At 34.9% G+C, this 6,000-nt stretch overlaps 1 protein-coding gene across 2 annotated transcripts in view; it reads right to left on the bottom strand.

Annotated features, from left to right (window-relative positions):
* The window catches only part of CNTNAP2 (contactin associated protein like 2), a 1,177,736-nt gene that overhangs the window by 381,478 nt on the left and 790,258 nt on the right, over nt 1–6,000 (bottom strand). The gene's annotated exons all lie outside the window — the stretch shown is intronic.

Below are 6,000 nucleotides of genomic sequence, written 5' to 3'. Positions count from 1 at the left end.
AATAAATATATATATATATATATATATATATATATATATATACATGCCTGGTAAATTATGTAAATATTTTTCTAAGCAATTTTTTTTTTTTTTTTTAAAAAAGGAGTGTGTAATGCTTCTTTGTTTTCCAAGGACCAGATGGTAGAGCTTTTTTGTTTGGAATCAATCAATCAGCTGCTAAAAGAAACGAAATGTTTGTTTAACCAGACTTCATATCCACTCTAAAAATTCATCTAATTTGTTGGCAATTCTTGCAAGTGATCTCCTTACTAAGACTGGCTTTATTTCAAATGTCCATGAGGACGGGCTGCTTCACCGGGCTCTGAAGATGAGTGACTGATCACACATACACATTTAAAGGTTGATAACCATCTATGAAGATGCAGGAAGGAAAGCAGACAAAAATGTCTCCAATTTTGATATGACATGAATGCAAAACTAAAGACTGTTACCCATGTCTAAAGAGAATCTCCCTGTCAGTACTACATGGGAATTTCCTGTAAAGTTTTACGTGTTCATTATACAAGAAACAGACACTTTAATTAAATCGTGAAATATTGCAAGCCATTTTCCTATTCTTCCCAAACTAAGATCAACAGATTCTTTCATTATAAAGGAAACTTGTGACTGTTTTCACATCCTTCATGCACATTTCACAAGGAATGCATAACCAATTTTCTTCAGAAATATTTCTCTAACTCTCTATGCGCTACCTAAATGTGAACACAAAACACCAACTCTGTTCATCTATAATTGTTGTGATACCAAGTCACAAATTTTAACAGATGCATTCCAGGTCAAGCCAAGAACATAATACTGTTTATGATCTCCCAGAAGTTTGGTGTCTTCATTTTCTAAACCCTTTCAGAAAACCAAGGGAATTTTGGTTTTGTAGTATCCAGACCTTTATGTAGGGCCATATGACATTTTTCTCTAAGTTTGATCCTTTCAAGAAGGCAGGGCAATCTTTGTATGGAGATACTACTACAATTCAGAAAAAATACTGGAGATACTACTACAATTCAGAGTGTTATATGGAAGACAAAACCAAGTTACACTGTTTAATAAGACACTCATTTATCCCTACTGAGTATTTTTACAGAAAATTAAAGCATTTAACAACACCCTTCCTTCTGTTCCTCTGGAATGGGAGAAATAGAAAGTGGTAGGTAGTTACTCGTTAGCATAACAGCACAGACAAGGCTGCTTTTGAGTAAGTCAGCCTTTGTTAAGCTTCAACATCATGTTGAACACCAAACAATAGAAATTAAGAAGTTTTTTTTCAAATAAAGACAAAAGAATGGGATATTTTAAATAAATTCAATTTGTGAAAAGTGTTTTTATGAGAATGTGATAGGTTTTTGGTAGGTTTTATGCATATGTAGATGCATACTTAAAAATCTTAAAACTGGGAATAAACAAAAATGAAAGGACATTCTACTGCAAGGAGCAGTAATGTACAAATCACATAACAGGAGAACAGGAATAAATGAAGGGATAGGTGAAGTTGGTATGCTGACAAAAGAACTGGTATTTAAGATGCGATAGGAAAGAGCAAACAATCATGTTCTGGTGTATGAAGACACTTGATAAGAGAAAGAGACCTTTTTGTTGAGTTCAGATGGCAAAGGGTAGCTGCTAACATACACAACAGAACAAAAGGGACAAGCACCAGGCAGAAAAGGCAACTGTGAAAGGGAGGAGAGTAAAACATCATACCAAGATGTCAAAGTAGAAGGTGATGTAGAAAGGAAGACAACACAGGATCACCTTATAATTCATCACTGCTTTTAAACAGGTTTTTGAAATGCTGCACAAAAAGATCAGTAGTGAATAAGACAGAAGAAGAATAGGTAAAAATAGAAATCAAGAAACCCAAAGATAATCTAGAATAGATGAAAGGACAAACACTTAAGGAACATTGTTTTAGAAGTCACCTGAATACATTAAAACATAGAAGAAAATGAAAATGGAATACAACAAGGAAGAGACCATGGAAGAACCAAAACAGCTTAAATAAGAAAATTAATAAAGGTTACAATGAAGAAGCAAAAAAAAAAATCAACAGAGCCCAGAAAGGACAAGTCAGCAAAGTACAAGATTTGGATATAAAGTCTAAAGTCTACAGTGTTCACATGCAAATAAGGACAAATGGTTGCATATGTCAGAGAAGGAGGCAGAGAGAGGGAAAGAGAGAGAGAGAGAGAATCCTCTTTTAGTGCTGATTCCTTCTGGAAGGTAGGGGGAAAAAAAGAATGGAAGGACTGAAGACACAAGGGCAATGGACTTCTGCTTTTCAAGCCAGCAGAAGTAAAATGTGAAAAAAATGTGTATTTGCTTTCTTTGTAGTTGGTCCAAAGACAAAATATTTCTACTCTTAAGGGACTTCAGAATAGTTTTAACCCTCAAAATCTTCCAAGCTAAAGGTAAAACTCACATATGTCCTGATGTCCAGATAAGCCATTTCTAGCATAATACATCTAGGTGGTTTTGTTGTTGGATTTTTTTGTTTTGTTTTTGTTGTTATGGTTGTTGTTTTGGGGGTTGGTTGTTGTTTCTTTTTGGTTTTGTTTTTTCTTTAATGTTACTTATATTCTTTCTGAGAAGAGGGGGGAAAAACCACCCTATAAATAGTTTCCTCACTCTCAACTTGACATGCTCTCATATTGCATCAAAAAACGTCTACAAAGAAATAATAAGTGAAAACCTGGTCAGAATAGTGATCCAGGGTCTTACAGTCAAGTAAAACGTATGTTAAAAAAAGAATCAAAAACAGAAAGAGAAAAACACTGAAAAGATGCTATAGCCTTTTTCAAGTTAAATCACCTGAATAATACAGATCAAACTGAGACCACCAAATCCATTTCATGCTAAAATTCGAAAGGGCTTGGCTATGTTCTAACATGAAGCAAAAAGAAAACAATACAAAACTCATTTTAACTTTTGGTGTGAAAAATCAAGCTTCTTTAAGCTTCTTAGTCTGGGCAGAAAATCCAGTCACTTTAATCATCTGACAAAAGCAACAAAAAATGCATTTTGAAGTCCACCATTAACTAAGCTAACATTCACAATAGTGGGTTTGAGCATGGATTGAGGGGTAAAGTTTCTCTTGTTAGAAAAGCTTGACTAGGGAAGCAAAGTGAGGGGGAATAGCTTAGAGTGCAACAAAAGCTAACAAAACCCCCTTGTAGCCACACAGACCTTAACATAATTTTCATTGTTGCATTTCTTCATGGATTCTTTTCCATTCCCAGAACTGCTTACCTGAACCCCAAAGGAGAGGTTTCGATGGACAGGGCAAGACAACAGTCATTTCCAAGTATGTAGGATCCTCTATTTTAAACATTTGAGGAAAAACAAATGGTTCAGAAAACCAGTTTACAGAAAAGATTTTTCCAGCTCCAGACTGTTAGTCAAAAGTTGGAAAGAGTCAACTTCTCTTAGATTTCAATGGCTCTTTGCTGATTGAGGGAAGCAGATGTTCTCACTCCTGTTTTACTTTCTGACTGGCATAAAGATCAAGAGAGAGTTATCCCAGACAGGTGGCAGAGCTGCTGGCTATCTCTAAAGAGCAGAAGAGCTGAATGACAAAAAGGATTTAGCAACTCTGTCACCCTATATGATGTTCCCATGGAATTTCAGTAGCATCTTGGTGAACCATCCTTTCTGCATCACTATGTAAAAAGGCAGCTTTAATTTTAGGGCTGACAAATAGCCTCCTTTTATAAGTACAAAGCTCATAAATAGAAGACCTAGCATGACAGTCTGCACTATGTGACACAATGAATGTGTTACAGTATGTTTTGTTTCTGTCAGTGAATATGGCTGCTGCAGGGGATAAACTCCTTTAAACCGCTGCTAATACAGGAGTAAATCTCAGCTTTACAGGGGCATAGTAAATGTGTAGATTCAAAGGAACTGGTGGATTTAAATGACAATAAAAGTGACAAAAGCATGCAGTGCATCAGATACATAAAGTCCAGTTACATCTCTCCATCACTCTCAACTTCCCAGAAAAATACTGAAAGATAAATAGATTTGGAGGTGCCTGGGCTGGTTTCAACTCTTGAGCCCCTTAGAAAGGTCTGATAGAACAAACAAACATGGAAGGGGGAAAAAAACCCTCAAGCTTATTCAAGCAATAGTTGCATACTGAAATGCATACCTGTAGTTTATTTTAAAAGAATGAGTTTTACTTGTTGCTTTATTACAATACATATTCAGAAAAGCAAACTAAAAATGTTAAAAAATAAATTTTTATATATAAATACACAAACACCCTGAGCTTCTGTTCTGTCAGCAAAGTTTCTCTCTGTGCAGTACTACAACAAAACTATCTCCACCCTTACTCATTCCAGTGTTACATGGTGGAGGAACAATGTCTGTTACAATTTTTTAAAAATAGGTTAAGTGAAGTAGAAATCTCACGATGACGCACGATATATGAGACCAAAACCCTTCTGAATTCCAGATCTGTATTCTGACAGTAAGAACACATGAAGCTGCTGCTTTGCTCTACTACTTCATGTACATTAAAAAGTTTTTAAAAAGCTCCACAAAAAGCCAATATGATGCAACACTACTTTAATGTTGTTGCTGTTCTCTAGGACTACTACTGCAGCGGTCAGAACCAAACCATGTCTGTCAGATTTTTAAAGTTTGGATATAAAAATCTGTAGTTTGGAACTCATCCTTATAATGCTTAAGAACAGAAAAAGTAAAATAAGGATAAAAATTCAGTCTCTAGTTACAGTTAGAATAAGTACACAAGTGTTCTTAAAGTCAGACAAAAATAAGTGTGAAAACATATTTACTGTTACATCTTACATTTGAAAAGTAACCCTTTCAGATGTGACAAAGAGATGGAAGTATTGCTAGAAATCCATACTGTATCGATGTACACTCTCAAAAATGCTCTGCATTGCAATTTAATTACATCCAATTTATGGTAAAACATTGCTATATATAACAATGTTTAATTTTTAAATAGCAAGTATATTTTTGGTATCCCTCCACATCTTCTCTTGTGCATGCACACACTCCTTGCTAGACAATTCTATCTGTAATTTTATTTTTATTTTTACTTTATTTATCCTTCCTGCAAAAAAAGAGCTGAAAGTTTATCTAAACTAGTAGAACCATAACTTAATATGATCTTGATTATCATGAGCTTGAAATATCTTCTGAACTAGCTTTTGCCAGGTTTCCAAATATTAATGGTCCCCTTGTTCATTTGCTGTTGGCAAAGCAAACGTGATTAGAAATTTCTGTTGAACATTCCTGGATTTGCCCCTTCCACGTTATTAGGCTGTCAGTTTACAGAAGCTCCCAACACCTTCAGCTAAATTAGCTGAAATTTAAAATAAATTACAAATCAGAAACCAAGGAGAACCACCCACCGCCAGCATCCAAAAAACCTCATCAGTCAAATAATGACAGAACGAGGAAACTAAAGCTGAAGAAGAAACCATCACCATTCTGATACAGAACTTCACATGTATCTAAAATGTTTTGAGCTGTTTCAACATACTTCAACTTATCTTTCTAAGTGTAGGCACACTCAAAAAAAAAAAAAAACCAAACCCAAACCAACCCCCGAAAAAAACCCCAACTCAAAAAAAGAACTCCAAAATGTTAAAAACACCAAACACAATCTGATCCTACACAGAGAAGATTCTAAGGTAACCAAAGCTTCTGTTTTAGGGATTTTTTTCTTGTTATTTTTGCCTACTACATAATTATCTTAATGTAAAAAAGACAAAAACACCTGTTTTGCATATTGCCAATGACCCCTTTCCAAAAATCCTTCTTGAAATAAAATTATCTTCAAGATATTTGCTAAAATAACACCATTCCCTAAACAGAAGAATGTGGTAGTGGGGAACAACTACAAAAATAAATTACTGAGACAAAACTGTCTTGCAACACTAACAGCAGTTCTTCAAACTAAATTTCCTATGGGCTTCTAGGGACAGCAATTTTTGAGTCACCAGAAGGTGG

This window comes from Athene cunicularia (genome assembly GCF_003259725.1).
Source record: "Athene cunicularia isolate RWA chromosome 2 unlocalized genomic scaffold, athCun1 chr2_part2, whole genome shotgun sequence".
In the NCBI taxonomy this organism is placed as follows: Eukaryota; Metazoa; Chordata; class Aves; order Strigiformes; family Strigidae; genus Athene; species Athene cunicularia.
The sequence above is the reverse complement of the archived record's forward strand: the minus strand, read 5'-3'. Positions and strand labels throughout refer to the sequence as shown.